Raw genomic sequence first — 16,404 nt, 5'->3', positions numbered from 1 at the left:
AATTAAACCCAACAGCCAAGTCTTCTCAAGCACACAGTTCACCTACAAAATCAAAGAGCAATCAACTGGGAACGCATTCTGCTGCATTATTTCAGTTGCACGCTCCAAAAATCCTGACTGATCTTCCACTCAGGGGAAAAAGGAAAAAAAAAACAAGGAATACGAAATTCCTACAACATCTGAACTGAATATATAGCTATTGGCAGCTTTTGGTCTTGTGTTTCACCCTGAGCTTTCACTGGCAGGAGAAGGCAAATTCACGAGCTTTTTCCAAAGAACCCAAGAGAGGAGGGAGTCTGCTTGACAGAGTTATATCTCTGGCGAGGAGCACTGCTGATAACCACTTTCACTGGAGATGCTGTAAAGTGGCTCATAACTCATTCCTTTAGTACAATAAACGCAGGGCAATTAAATCCAGCTCTCTTCCATACTATGCACAGAACTCCGGGACAATCCATCATTGCCTGCTTATGCACAACAGCGCAGAATTAACAAAATAAAGGAAAATGTGCTTGGGTACACTGTCTCATCACATTTTCCCACAGTTACAGTGATCCAAGGCTGTAACCAGACTGCACTTAACAAAGCCCTTTCCCTTTTAAGACTCAAGTTTTATTTTCCTGTATTCATTTCCTTTTCTCACCCAGCAGGGAGAGATTTTCAACACAACTGTGTTTGTATTTTGTTAATACTAGACTGGTGCCTCTGCCATACTGGGCTGGTACCCAACCTCTTCTCTGCTGGCCCCTTGATGAGACTCAATCAAGTACCTCCTTCATGGCAGTCAAATTCTGGCAAAGCCGCCAAATTTCATTATCTGGATCCAATGGGAGCAGCTGAGGAGCTGAGAGCCTGAACACTTAAGTTTAGTACAAAATAGCACAAAATACAAGTGTTTTCCTGATCAACGGAACCAGCAAAGTATCTTTTCCTACAGATCCATGTTGGGAGAATGAGCTCTTTTTCCAATACCTAGTAAGGAGAGAATTTGAGTTTACACCACAGCCTTTTCCTGAATGGGAACATTAACAGAAACTTCCTCCTCTTGCCAAAGCCACCTCTTTCCAAATAGAAACATAACCACATGAACTTCTACTTTCCATCAAATTCAAGGGACATTAGCCTATGGGATCAAGCGTTCCTAGCAGAGATGTGTAGAGCTAGGCTACTCCATCTGGGATACGACAACTAGCTTTCTCCCTTACTACACACTGCCACCAAGTTTCTGAGTTTTCACCTCCCTGTTGTTACACTTTTCAGCTTGTCATTACTGGCCTCCTGTGAAACTGGCCAGAGCACTTTGGTACCCATATCTGCACGAGAAAGCTCTGAATATTAACACACAGCCTCTTAATGGCTCTTTGAGGAAACAAAAGAGTTTAACAAAAAGTCAGTCTAATGCAGTAGTCCTTGTCCAGGAGAAGAGCCTGTCAGGGCCTTGGTTAACACTGCCAAAGCCAACAGTCTTCAAAAAGATCTCAAACCTCACCTTTTCAAGTGAGACATTTTGGATCCTTGGATCTGACCAAATAAACACATCTACCTGACCAAATAAATAAATAAATACAGATATATGATCATAAAAATGCACCAGGGGCATGTAAGGCTCCATGCCACACATGTCTGAAACCAGGCTCGTAGGACCCTGCAATCTGGGGATGAGAAGCAGTAATGGGAAACTTGCAGTATTCCCGCTTGCAAGCACTTAAACCCCGAAGTTTATGCAAACATATTTCAGTCTATGACTTGTTTGCAGGCTGTCAGCTCTGTGCTGTTTCCCATTCCTGGGATGTAATTAGTCATCAGCATCACCTGGCTTCTTGATACAGTGACTGAGATTAAAAACAAAATCAGGAAGAATAACAAATATGGCAGCAACTAATGAGCAATAAAAGCACGTCCACAAGCCAGTATCTTTGCGCTCATTAGAACACTAATATTGAACCCATTGCTTTCCTCCAAATTGATGTAATCACACTCTTTACATGGATGGCAAGCAGCAAAAGAAAAAAAGCTATTTTTAAATGTCATTTCTTACACATAAGCAATCCTTCAAGATGTGTTTCCTAACCTATAAAAAGGTACTTACAGATCATTTGAGATAGCTGGATTTGTTTAATTAAATATTCCACAGGAAGAAATGATCAAACCCATTTGGTGTCCTCAAGTTGTGCAGTATTTACACTGCCTAAATACGGCAATCTCATTTTAGCCTCGCTTCCAAAGAACATAATGCTTACAGGATCCTGCTGTCCCTTTGTGCATATACTTTTGTTTTTATGATCTCCCCTGAAATATTCTGAACCCATGGGCAAATTGCAAATCTATTAGACAGAAGAGTAGCTGTCTCCAAGACAGTCTTTTCTTACATATTTTATGGAAACAGATGGCTGGATAACTCACCAGTCTGTCATGTGGAAAGAAAAGTTGCAGGGTGAGCCTTATTGGGAACATCAAGAGACCCATAAAGACACTACAAATGCCCTAATTAATAGAAATGCCTCAGCTACAGTTCAAACCTTATTAGACTGCTGGGAATCTGAGCAGATGACCTAAACCCATAGGAAATCAAACTCATTAATGTCATTACTCACGGTACGTGTAAGTTTTCGAGGATCAGAGCTTACAGTCCAAATGGCTCCATGTGGACAGACATTTAGGCTGTTAATTCCCCCAGCCTAAGGAGAAGGCTCTTACTCTGTGGGTTTCCTACATCCAAAACAACTAAGCCCTACCTGGGGATCCCTCCTGGGACTCCCTCCATGTGATGTGCCACCATCCCAACACGGTGCAACCTTGGCTGAACGATGTCAAAGTTCTCACGGGCAACTCACCAGCACTTATTTATAAAGGCCATTCTGCAAAATGAGTTTAACAAAACCGGTGACTTTTCTGGAAGGGAAGAAGTGGATTCTTCCAGTCACCTTTAAACTTCAGTAAAACCCAACCTAAATAGTAAAAGAACAGCTTTTACTAGTGTAACTTTTTAGTATTTCATGTTTTAGTACTTTATTTCCCATGCCCACACACAATACTGAAGGAGCTTAAAGAAAATAGTAAAATTGCTGCATGGTTTGAAGCTCAGAGTTAAACACATGCAATTAGGGTCCACAGAAGAAGAGGATGGAATTCCAGGAGATCATATTGGTCAATCTAATGGCCTCTTCTGCCATTAAAAGCTTTGAGGGTATCTCCTGAGATTTTCTTAATTGACTGAAGCAATCTTCCAAATATTCCAAAATGGCTCATTTTTCTCCTTTTATAAAAAAAGAGGAGAAAGGAAATTAATCCTGGATCCTACCAAAATATCAAGGGGAATTTTACCAAACACCAGTCTCCTCCTCAAGCTGCGTGTATTTATTTAAACCATTTTGGTTACCAGCAGACTGAGGGGGCAGCTTTCAGGCTAGAAGTTGTGCAAATATTTTAAGTAGAGTTTTAATTGACCCAGTTTGACATTGCAAGCACTTTTTAAACTCTTGATATTGTTAGCCATTTAAGATAAGTGGCAATAAATACAGATTAATTGTACCACATGAAATGAAATCTTCGAGCTGCAGTGGGCCCGTGAAAAGGCCCTTTGTGTGCTGGGGAGGTGGAAGATCGTGTGTTAGGGTTAGGCTAACAGAATACCCTGTCAAGCTCAGCGAGGTTTTTGGTAGCTCACGCTGTGACCAGCTGCAAAGACAACAAACTTTGGGCAATGGCAAGCGGGGTGATTGGCAGGTATTAAGCAAAACAAAAAGGCCAGGAGGAAGGGCTCCCTTTTGACATGAGCGCTGTGCAGCACAGAAGTCAAAGGCAAGCCAACACTGGAGCTTTTATTGTGTGGGAGACGATTGAACTGGGAATGTAAATTCAGGAAGATAACTTCTAAGATGCTGGTGTTAGAGGGAGATGCTGAATAAACACTACAGACTTAGTGAGTGGCCCCACAGGGGAGGCTATCTTCTGAGGCTCTCCATAATACTGAAAACCCCAAAACAAAAAACCCACCCACACACCTTCATGTTTTGATCCATGTCTTGCGCGCAAAAAGGCAAGTTCTACCAGAAGGCTGTTTCGGAGGGTCTCCAGGTCTGAATCATTCCTCATTGACAGCACTTAAATAGATTTGGCTGCATTGCTGCTTTAAGAGAACGGTGAAAAATCAGACACATGGTATGTCAAAACATTTTTTGTTCTTTTAACTGCTTGCTTATTCCCTTGCAAAGGGGCTAACCATTGCTGATGAACAGAAAGGAGAGCCTTCTCTCGTCAACAGTTCCATTTCCCTTGCACAGCTCCAGGCAGACCAAGCTTACGAATGACTGTGCTTGCTCCTACATGGCTTTCTCTCCTTCCAGCCAAGATGTGAGGAAAGACGGAAACGCTTTACACATTTCTCCTATGCAATCACAAACATGGAAAGTTTTCACTGTGCAGTGGGGCTCACGGAGGGATCTGAACAATGAACAAAACAGTTGGACAACTTTGGGCTTCAACCTTATCATACAATAGGATGCAAGAGTTGCGCACTGCTACAGTACGTTACAACTCCCACAACACTGAAACCTAGCCCTGGATGAGTTTTCCAGATGTGGTGGCAGAGGGCTCTCTTGGAATCCATGCCAAGATGCTCTCCGAAGCATGATGGAAAGCAATTCTGTGTCAGTCTTCTGCTTGTAAGTTCTCCTCAGGACTAGTAGGGATCTGCCATTGGCAGCAATGCAAAACATTGCTCAGAGAGCTCTTACTACACTAAGCAGCTTGCTCAAGGTCAGGTAGAGGTAAGGACAAAACACCCTGAATTCTTGACTCCTATTCTCAGGGTTCAATTAATCCTACTCATCTGTTGGAGGCCAGTTTTCCAGGTTTCCTCTGTAGTCAGTGGAAAGATGTCTCTAGAGGGTGATTCCTTCCATCTTAAAATATGCATCTGAGATAAGTGGGAGGATTTGTCCTCTGGGGGTTTGAAATGATCTTACCCCATGATCTTATACAGAAGATGCACTGAATTTTCAGGCACCTACAGTTCGAAGGGGGAGAGCTCCACTCCAAGTTATCACTGTTACCAAGATACTAGATACATAATCTTCATTTTTAAGGAAAAAGAAAATTAATAAAAATTAAGAACTAACTCTGTCTTGGCTTTTCTGATCCCCATTTGTATTTTGCTCTGGAAAGGTTTCAAGTACTCTCCTCATCACTGTGCTTTCTGAGCATCTTCGCCGACTGCTAATGGACAACTATCCTCTCATGTGATAAGGTGATGTTGCAAAACCATCTTCCTCCAGGTAATGGTTTACTCTTTCCTTTGTTTCTTATTTTTGCTCCCAATGCCAGTGGGGCTGTTTCAGCTCTCAAGGGAATGACCTTCATTCTGGGAAAAGCGTTCCTGAACTCTGCACACAGGAATGCCGCCCCAGGCTGCCTCCTGGACTCCTAGGGGTTTCTGATGCTCTTTTCACCCCTTGGCTACTTAAGAACGTTTTGGTGCACGGTTAATGGCACACTTGGCCAATTAGCAATAGTGAGACTGCACAGTTTGAGTGCCCACGACTCATTAGGTTTATAGAGAGTCCTGGAGCCATGCCTCGGTCACATTTACAAACCTGCCCTGATACTGCTCTGGCCTCGGGAATGAACACCTCATTAGAGGGCAGTCCAGAGGTAGCACGTGGCTCCTGAGACATTCTGGTTAATAACTATTAATTCTAAAAATCACTGTTCTGTTCAACCCATGCCATGACTTATATATGTATATATGACTTATATGACTGATATATGTACTACATGCTCCATCCTCCCACGCACAGAGGAACCCATAAAATGCAGTGTCTATGGAGATGAGTCTCTCCTCCCTCTCCCACAAGAATTTTCTTAGGTCTAATAAAAGTTGAGCTATGCTGTGCTCTGCCGGTGCATGCGCGATAGGAGTTTCTTTTTTCTCCTGTCCAATCACTTACTGTCATGAAGCATGCAAGACCTTATTATCTTGGAGGCTCTAACCATCTATCAAGTTTGGTTATAATCAGCCAACAGATGAAAAATTTACAAGGGGGAAAAGGCATATCCACACACACCTACGCACACACACACATACTCACAAATACTGTGATTGCTTAAGCCTCATTTCCTTAGGAAACCAGATTAAAAATAGCATTGATGTCAATAACGAAGTCTTTATTTCTTTGGCAGATTTCTGCTCCTTTTAAACCAATCCTCCCAGTGAGAGGTACTGCAAAGTTTTCAACTGGAACCAGACCAGATCGCTAAGTGATAAGAACCTCACAGCAGTTTCACTGCACCTCAAACACCTCAAGGAAAAACGCAAAGCGAATGTGAATTATGTATAAATACTGAAAACTGGTGCCGAATTTCATACCGAGTTAACCCAGTGGTGGCATTTGATTTTTCTCTCCATTTACCTTCAGCGTATAAATACAAGTTTTAAAAGTTTGCAAACCTCAGTATTTCAGGTATTTCCCATAATAAAGTGAAGAAAAACACTAAAAATCCTCAAGTTATTTATTTCAGATACAAGTTTCAGGCCTGCAACATTATTCTGGGAAAATGGTGGAGACTTCACTTTTCTGCCAGGGATAGATCCAAAGCTAAACTCCACCAAAATGTTGTGTTTAGATTGAAAATGTGTTTGAAAGTTCTCTGGAAGGATAATTGTCAGTTTATGGATAATGACTTAATCGAGACCAAAGCATTTGGTGGATTTTACTGAATATCTCTTGAAAAACAAAGTTCCAAGACAGATTCATCCAGATTTCTGCTTATTCACCTGCCTCCTCTCTCCCCTGCCTGCCTGGAAGTTGACAAAAGTGAAGCCTGGTAGTTCTGAAATCCTACTTAGCCATTTTTAAGTTCACAACTCTCTAGCAAACTTGTCTACCAAGAGCCAGACCTATGGGACTCTCTGCCTCCAAGCCAGTCACTTATAGGCTTCCAGCAGCCATAGCTCTGGAGCTTTATCAAAAGCAGCACCCCAGTACCAGCACATCGGTATTCTCTATTTTTGCTAAGAATTCCCATATTTTCAAGTTTTGTTACTAATTTTCTTAAAAACTAATTTGAAACAGCAGTGTTTTCCCATGGATTGGAGTTACTTCTCACTCCCCATCAGTCAAGCCCAGACTCATGGTTTCATTAGGTCTGCTGCACAGAGTAGAAAGGGAGCAGAGATTCAGGCTTCATGAACCCAAATGTTTTCCAATTTCAGATGGCAGCTCAGCTATTGGACTTGGGTTTGAGCCCAGTTTTAGTTACTACCCGAGCAATTTTGTCCAACAGACCTCTGTTGCTTTCTACAGGTCTCTATAAAATAGCTGAACAGTGGCAGAGTTTGTGTTTTGAATGTCTAAGAGAGGTGAATAACTAAAGTTTACGACATCTCTTCTTGCTGGCTGGAGCACTAATTATTTCCCTTCTGCCTCTCTAAGTAATTCTATCTTCACTTTACATTTCTGATATTTAAATATTGGTTTTGGGCAGAGGTACACTGCACACACGTTTCTTTTCCTTGACACGTCCCTTCTGATCTACCAGAGAAAACAACAATGGAACTAGGATTTAACAGGCTTATAAAGAGGGCATTGATGTTTCTAGGTAATGTGAAAGCAGCAGTGCAGATTAAAGAACTGGGATGACAAATAAATGTCTCATTCAGGTGTGCATGCCAGCCACCTTGATGTCAGTTGCAGAACTACCATTAATTCAGTGAGAACAGGATCCGATTCCAAATCCATAAATCCTTTCTCAGTGAGTTTGCTCTGATGGTATTCCTGGCATAACCATGACCAAGAAAACCTGGAACCCTCACAAGAACGCCCAGTTTAATGAGATCTCCAGTCCCAGTTTCCATACCAGTAAAAATCCTCAAGAAATCCACATAAATTAGAGCCAGGCTTTTAGAAGCTTTCAGTTTTACATCTATTTTTGCAAAACAACTAACTCTAGCCAGCAGTCATGCCCTGACTTCCAGAGCATCAAGATCACTGGTTCTTCTCCATAGGCAGTCCTCCTGCAACTTGGCCCCAAGGCTGGTTAGAAATAGCTTGAACCTGTAGGAAACCAACACAACCAGCAATGCAAACTGGTTCCTTGCCCTACTAAATTCCCTTCCCAGCTCCTGCTCTGATAGCCTGAGGTTCTGACAGGGGAGCTGCAGGGGATACAGCGATCCTGGTCTGGGATGCCTTAGGACAGTAATAACCAGTAATAACCAGTGTAAGCACCCAGGCAGGAGGCTCAGCACAAAGGAACATGAACACAAACTGATGTGAAAGACTTCTGAAGGATTTATACTAGGATAACAGGCTCTGAATTTAAGGAAATTGGCTAGCCAAATTTTCTTCTCTTCTGGGACACCACCATACAGCAGGGTTACTGGAAGCACACTCAGGTGTGGAGACACCTAAATCCTTGCAGGTAGCACATATCCCAGCTGAGGCAGGATCCTTGGATCTTTTGCAATCTGTATCCTGTTTGCTTTCCACACAAGCATCCCACAGAAACCTCAGTGGAACATTGCCAGTCTTTGGGTTCTCCACACTGCCCTTATAAAATCTTCCCAATAGCACTGTTAAAGCTAGTTGAGAATCTTTTGATGAGACAGTTCTGGGATGGAAAGTGATGATGGATGTCTGGCATCCATATATTAATTTCAACACTCCTGTTATGAAATCTAGAGTTAAATGGAAGCTCTGCCTCATCTCTTGAGAGCTTACAGGGTGGCCTGCAGATCCACAGCAGGTTCTTGCATATGTGTGTGGGTGAAAGAGTATTTCATCCCACGTTTAAGCCCATTCCTGTTCAGCAGAGTGTTTAACCCTGGGTGTAAATCTCTTGTGATTCTTTGCAGTTCTGAAAAGAGAAAATTTCCTGAATTATGTCTACATTTTTACATCTTAAATGTTGAAGAGAAATACAGCAAGCGCATAGCCAAATTCTCTATGTTACAGGCCAGAAGGGGCCAATATAGCTTTCTTTTCTTTGAGAACAGGCAGGCAGAATTAGACTTACACAGTGGAACTTGGCATGTGCATAATAATAAATACAATATGAAAATGTCAGGGACCCAGAGGAGCTGACATTAATGTATATGTTTCTTTAAACCAAAATCCTACTGCATACAGGCAACTTTCCCCACTCACCACGGGAAGAATTACACCAGAGATGGTAAACGCATACGCTGTGGTTTGCAAGGCCCATTTTATTTGCTTTTAACATTTACCTGAATACCTGCAACTAGCAAACATAAAGGCCTGGATGTGGGGCTGTACCCTCCTTCAGTGGAGCAATGGTGAAAACAATGGTGAGAAGTGACCATGCAGGACTCCTGTTGAGCACAATGACTTCTTCACCAGACCACCAAGGAGAGTCCAGGGCTTGTCCAGCTTCCCTCAACAGTTTAGGTCATGACACAGAAGGAGAAAAGTGAAATGCAAATCCAGCTACACAAATCTGTTCTTTCACTTGCAGTGTCTCTTGTTTCCTTGGTTGGAAGAGGTGACAGCAGACTCAAGATAGCTCTCACCATTGCATAATGCTGTACTGTGTTTCTACAACTAACATCAGGAGTTTTTCTTAAATCAGAATTACAGGAATCAGCCTTCAGAACAGTAGATCCCTTTTCACAATAGGGTAGCCCAGTCAGGTTTATTTTGGCCTCCCTAACTCGGGCGTCTTTGCCGGTTTAAGCTCCAGGTGAAAAGCAAATACTCAGGGCCTTCCAAACCACCACATAATACAAGACCAATGTAAATTTAAAAAGTTCCCTTTTGATTTTTTCTGTTTTGTTTTGTTCTAAAAGGCTACAGACTGGATTTGCACTTGGAATGAGCTTTTCCCCAGTGAAGTATCTCCTGATTTACAACAGAGTGTCTGAAAAGAGAATCAGGCACTGCCTGTTTAACGCAGACTTTTAAATGAATCAATTACATGGTTTTGGTCAAAATTAGCATGCAAGTTTATTTCTAAAAGCAAAGTGATACTTTGCCTTAAAAACTAATGGTAAAAGTCGTCCATACGCAAAACCAGGCCGACCTCACTATAAGCATCTGGATGCCCAAATAAACACGAGCAGAAGGAATTCTAGCATCTGCAAACTGTTAATTCACCCTGTTCTTCTCTTCTGTAGGCTCGCCAAGTTCAATCTACTGGTCGCCAACTTCTTGCTCCACTGAGACAACCCACTGATGAACTGTACTAGTGATGTCAGTAGCACCACTAATCAGTGCTGGATCAGGACGCTTGTCCCGGGGGATAAAGTCTCTTTATATTCCAGTCTGCAAGCGTTTTCTTTCTACTTCCTTCCCCACCCTCTCATCCTCTATTTCTTTCAGGTTCTACAGAGAATCCAAGATGAAGAATGGCAATGGGAAAGAGCCACACAATCCTGGAAGATGGAGGAACGGACTTCTGATGCCAGGCTGAATAAATTCCTAGCAGCACAACAGTGGGTGTATCTTTGTGCCTGATTTGCACACAACATTGCACCCGTTCAGAGTGCAAACCAGCTATTTGCATATTCAACATCTGTAAATCCCCAGCCCTCAGCATGCCCTTGGATGGCAGCCTCAAGGCATTTCCCTTTTGAAAAAACACTTTCAAGTAACATATGTGAACCCGAGTTCCTGATCTGGTGGCAGGTGCTAGCAGCTTTCACAAAGGCTCTCTGGATTTTAATGACTCAGGTTTAAGCTGCATATACTAGCCATCACTTCCTTTCCTTGCACAAACTGGGTAGAAAAAGTAGTTTCCAGCAACAAAAAAATCCCACCTCCACCTCTCCTCATCCACCCAAATTCAACAGCCATCATGTTCCATCTCGGTTGTGATCACCTTTTAGCCATGGAAGAAGCATGTTCAAGACAGCTACATCATCTGGGTATCTCCCCAGATGCTCTTTAGTTTTTGGAGGAAAAAAAAAATAAGCACATCTCAGTGGTGATTCAGGACCACACAAGACTGAAGTCATCTTGGAGACATCTCTCAGTTCCTAGTCACTCTAGAAAGTGAAGGACAAGTCTGTTCCAATCTTTGGTATCTGCAGCATCTAAAATGATAGGTGCTGAAATTTCCCCAGGCAATCCTTTGAGGAAAGAGCAAAAGGGAAAGAGCTGGAGCTGAGGACTAGGAAAAGATCTTATATTCTCACTGTGCTACCACACCAACTCCACCCTATAGAGTAGTTGTGCAGTTCTCTTCTTCCCTAGTGAAAACATAGTGCAAGCCACTTCTGAGTCCCATTATGAAGAACCACCAGATAACACTGAAAAAAGACTTTGGAAACAATACATAATATTATTGTTCGAGAGGTTGGAAAGGTTACTTCCAACCCATGATTCTATTATTATTGTTAACAGTCTAATTTCGTATTATCAGAATCATTACTGATCATGATGCTGCCTGCCCAATGTTGGCTGAGAAAACGCTGCAGGATGGGGAGGAAATTTATCTGTTCTGAGCATAAAAATGATCAAAATCTACGTCTGCTGTTCCTACTCTGGGACGAATTCCTTTACTTTCACAGAATCATAGAATGGTTTGGGTTGGAAAGGACCTCAAAACTTGTCTAGTTCCATCCCCCCACTACAGGTAGGGACACCCTCCACTACACCAGGTTGCTCCAAACTCCATCCAACCTGGCATTGAACACCTGCAGGAAGGGGGCATGGGAGCACACAGACATCTAAAATTGAGTCTTTATCTTATTTTTCCTTGCCAATCATGTCAGAAATTTAAACTTAACCCATCAAGAAGCAGGTACCCAATCTCAGCCACCTAAGCCCACAGCCGAGGGAGAGAGGTCTGACTCTCACACTCATCAATCCCTGTTAACACACACAGACTTCATCAGGAGATGCAGTCGCCAGCCCGCTCTGGCTTCTACTGCATCATGGACAACAGCCTGGGCCTCTTCTGACCTCTCAGATACAAGGGGCTGCCTGGACATGGTGGAGTAGGAAAATGTGATCTCCTTCACTGCACAACTGTGGTTCAGAGACAGTTTGATTTCCCTTTTCCTGTGGGAGATGCTATGGTACTTGGACTCCATGATGTCTTTATTATTTCAAATAACCAAACCCACTGACTTAAAGCCTACTGATTTGGCTGCTAATAAACGTCACAAACTGGAGTAGCATCCGAATTTCTAAAGCAGTAAATCCAGCTCTCAGCTACAAAACTGACAGGAAAGCAAGCAAGCAAGCAAGCAATGCAAGCAAGTAAAACATCCTAAGGAAATTATCGTTGAAATTAACTGCAGACATAAATTTATCCATCTGTTATCATAAGTGTTACTTGAAAATTATTTGCCCATAAAAATGAAATAAGCCAGAGTGATTTTTTTTCTTAAACATTGACTTCATGTGTATACTCTTAGTTGCCAAAATATTAACTCTTATTAACAACCCATGTGCTCTTGGCTGCGTCTCTCTGTAAATGGCCCTTTATAAATTGCCTGTATATATCAAGTCTAATGTGCTTCACTGTTATTATGGATCAACAATTCCCAGCAATCCAGGATGGTTTTTCAAAACCCAAAACCCCAGCAACTCCCCAGATTTCACTTGAAAGCACTCTATTTAACTACCTTTATTCATTCAAAGGGAAAAACTGCCATGCCTGTTACCTGAAGAATATCATTTAACTGCACAAACAATAAATGCTGGTTCATTACTACTGTATAGTTACTGTGACTATAGGGATGGTGAGATTTTCACATTAAGTCTGAATACGGTAAACCCTGGCAGGAGAAGAATGAAGTGCACAGAGGTGGGTCCCATTTTACCCAAAGCCTGTTATTTTTCTTGGAGAGAAGAAAGAAATGAAAGTAGAAAGAATAAATGGCTATTTTCACTTCTATATGTTTTATAAAGGAATAAATTAAAAGTCTGAACTGCTCCAATGCATTTAAATTGTGAGCAATGCCACGGATGGTGAGGAAGGGGGAAATCTATTGAAAAGTCTACTTTTTATATTTAAAAACAACAGAAAACTGAAAAGCTCCATTTAGAATTGTGTAATTTTTTTGTTTTAATGCTTCTGGCTGGAACAACAACAACAAAATGTTTCAACAGTGTAAAAATGCTTTGCTTCACTTTGTGGATCTAAAAGTTCTACCCCAGCTTGCTTGAATATTCAAATGCCTGTTCCCTGACAGTCTTGCGCTCAGCTACAGACCAGACTCTCAACCTCCCATATGATGCACCACAAGGCCTTCGCAGCTCAGCTCTAAATGGCACATAGCAAAACAATTTAACCAGGACCACCACTTTACAGAGGAGAACGACACCCAATCACTTGGGATTTTGATCAACATCTGCAAGAAGTGGACTTGCTTTTCCAGAAGCAAACAGAAAAAAACCACTTACCCCAAATGCCCAAATTTATACTAAAAAAACCCCCAAACCCTACCAGCTGAAAGATTCTGGCCAGCCTTCATCTAATAACAAGGCAGGATGAAGAAGGTAGAAATTCTATGCATAGTATCACTAGTAACCAGGCTGTAAACATCTAGAGTTGCACAGGCAACTAGATTAACCGCCTGCCACATTCCAATCAGCCCAATGCGCACCACTGGGAAAAAAGCATTCTTAGAAAAACAGGGGTGCTTTTCCCAGTGGGACTCCTGCTGCACACAAGCGGCATTCTGCACCCATTTCCATGCAATTTCTATTTCTCACACCTTCCCTTGGGTTTGATCCTCTTCCATCTGAAATCAGTGGGGAAATTGCCAGTGGTGACCCAACCTGCCAGATCTGGCAACACCAGGGTGCGGGATCTTGCCTTTGATTAAGGTTATCTAGAACTGGTGAGAGGAATTGCCACATCTCCCTCCACCTGCAGCCACCCATTCTCCTCCAGCTGGGTGAGAATTCAGCTTACACCGGAGAAGCTATGGTTTTTCTGATGGCAAAGCACATTTTCTGTCATGGGGACAGAGCTTCAGGCTCTATCATGTTTCAACCCAGAAGGGATTTCTGCCAGTCTAAACCCATGACACTGACCAGGCTTTCTGCTGACAGGCACCAGCACCCTCCTGCTCAGTAGTGCTGGGCTCCCACACCACCAGACAGCAAGAATATCCATCATCTTGTCTTACAGGTGAACCCAGCCATGGTTTCTATTGCTTTTGGTCATGGTGACCCCTGTGTATGTCTCTTGTTTGTTTGCTGTTATTCTAAACAACAGTACATACACCTGTCTATAAAATGTCTTGCAGCTATTGAGACAGATATGCTGAACAAAACCAGCCTGCAATTTAAGCCCATCATAGTAATTCAGTGTTAGACACTGCTGAACTATCCACCCATGGCACTGAGTGGGGAGACCACCAGAGTAACCATGCGGGCCTCTGCCTCTGGAGGGCTGTTTTCAGGGTAGGACCCTTTCCCCAAGCCCCTTGGATCCATCTATACCTGTGAGTTACAGGATGCCACAGAGACCAAAAGAATCATCATGCAAGTAGGATTCTCTCCTACAGCAGCCCCAGTCCATAGCACTGTGTTTAGGAAAGTTTTTCCAAGGTGCTTTCCTCAAATAGGCTTATTCAAGTAGTAGATATAAGAATGCAAAATACAAATGGATCAATAAAAGCCACTCTTACAATTCAGTGTGTGGGAAAAAACAAACAAAACCCAACAAGAACCTTCAGGAGAAAAACTCCATTTGAATCCTAAGAGAAAATGAACTTCTTTGCACTTTGGCCACACAAAAAAGTTCTGGCATTGAAAAATTAATCATTTTCTCACTATTTAATGCATGAAGAAAATAAAAAAAAACAAACAAACCAACAAAACATCCCAGAAAAGAAAGGAGGAATTAATTGTACTTAGAGTGATATGGCCTGCAGGGATGGCCTGCTTCAGTGAGAAACACCAATGGGATGCTGGAACAAAGAACGCAACCAAAAAGTTCTCCTTGGTGTCTCCTGTGCCCTGGTTTTCCATAATCCCAGCTGCATGTGTCTGTTCTGTCCTGCTACAGTCAGTGCTGGGAAAGGGAAATAATCCAGCAACAAAGAAAGTTTTCAGCATCACCAAAAACGGCTGATGGGGAATGAAATCTCAAACCTCCCACAACTTAGATGTCACTTTCTAGAGAATTAGTATCCGTTTGCTAAATTTCATTTCTGTTATTAGCAGAGACAAATAGCTGCAATGGACTGGATTCGTGACCCACCTACCCCAAGATCCTGTCTCAAGCCACAGTCTGTAATTGATGCCTAGGAAAAGTGTGTATGGAGCAGAACAAGCAGGCAACAATGTCCAGTTTACCCTCTGTGCTCCATCATATACTGATTAAGGGACTTTCAAAACTGAAGACTAAATCAAAACCATTGTGTTCAATAATCTCTGATGAACTTTGCTCCAATCTGGTTTTTTGTGAATCCCTGCCCAGTTCTGAACTGCCATGATGTATCTTCCTACTGTAAAAACAGTTAAACAAAACTCCTCGGACAGAAATATCAGGCAAGCCTGAGACTAAATAAGCTTGGGAAAATTCAGTCTGAATACACTCAAGTAACAAATACATCAAAACGCATGTGTCTCTGCTAAACCTTGCAGCCTTTAATCAAAATTCCCACTGAAGTGAGTAGCAAAAAGTGAGTCGTTGCCAAAGTTCACAGTGAGAGACATGGGATGAGAAGCAAAGTTCTGTCAAAGAATGAGAAATTGTCAAGGAGAGGGAGCAGGAAGAGCAGATCAGTTCTCAATGCAAGTCTCAGGCTTCCTTGAAGCTGAGGGAGCCCAATGAGCCACTTAAGCTGGTGCTTAGGACTCTCCTGAACAGTTATTATTTATACTTTAATGACACAAAAATGTGAATTCCACTGGAAAGGGAAAAACATTTTAAAAGGGAAAGAAAGGACAGTAGCACGTATTGTCCCAGATTCATAGTAGTACTACAGACATCTTTGTTCTGCAGACTTCATGGAGAGATTTTAAACAGGCACATTGGATTTCTACTTAATGATTTAACATTTAGCTACAAACATAACTCACACACTTGTGCGAGGTCCAAAACCACCAGTCTGTACAGACACATCACTAAAGTAGCTGAGTCACCCATCAAGAAACAGGAACTACATCAACCCCAGAAGGCTTTAAACCCCAGGCCAGCACCATGAGCCACACACACATGCGAATGCCACAGCAAGGTTTGCACTCCCAAAGTCACCACCTTCAGTACCCAGCCTTGCAAATTTAAAGGCACTTCAACTACCTCCTACACTGTAGCTACAAACACAAACATGGTGTGAGCATACCCAAAGCAGCCCATAGGTTGGGCTGCAAAGGGAACAAACACAACAGCGCAAAAAGCATCAACAGCTTCACATTTCTACAACTGGATGAAAAGCAAAGGAGTAGGGCCTGTCCACAGCATGGCTGGACCCACACCTAC

At 42.4% G+C, this 16,404-nt stretch overlaps 1 protein-coding gene across 1 annotated transcript in view; it reads right to left on the bottom strand.

The window, feature by feature from the left end:
* TRABD2B (TraB domain containing 2B) overlaps nucleotides 1-16,404 on the bottom strand; it is a gene marked incomplete at its 3' end in the record, with an annotated part of 297,475 nt that overhangs the window by 103,921 nt on the left and 177,150 nt on the right. The window lies entirely within an intron of this gene.

Source organism: Psittacula echo (genome assembly GCF_963264785.1).
Source record: "Psittacula echo genome assembly, chromosome: 7".
Classification (NCBI taxonomy): Eukaryota; Metazoa; Chordata; class Aves; order Psittaciformes; family Psittacidae; genus Psittacula; species Psittacula echo.
Note: the sequence above shows the minus strand (reverse complement) of the source record. Positions and strands in the feature narration are given on the sequence as shown.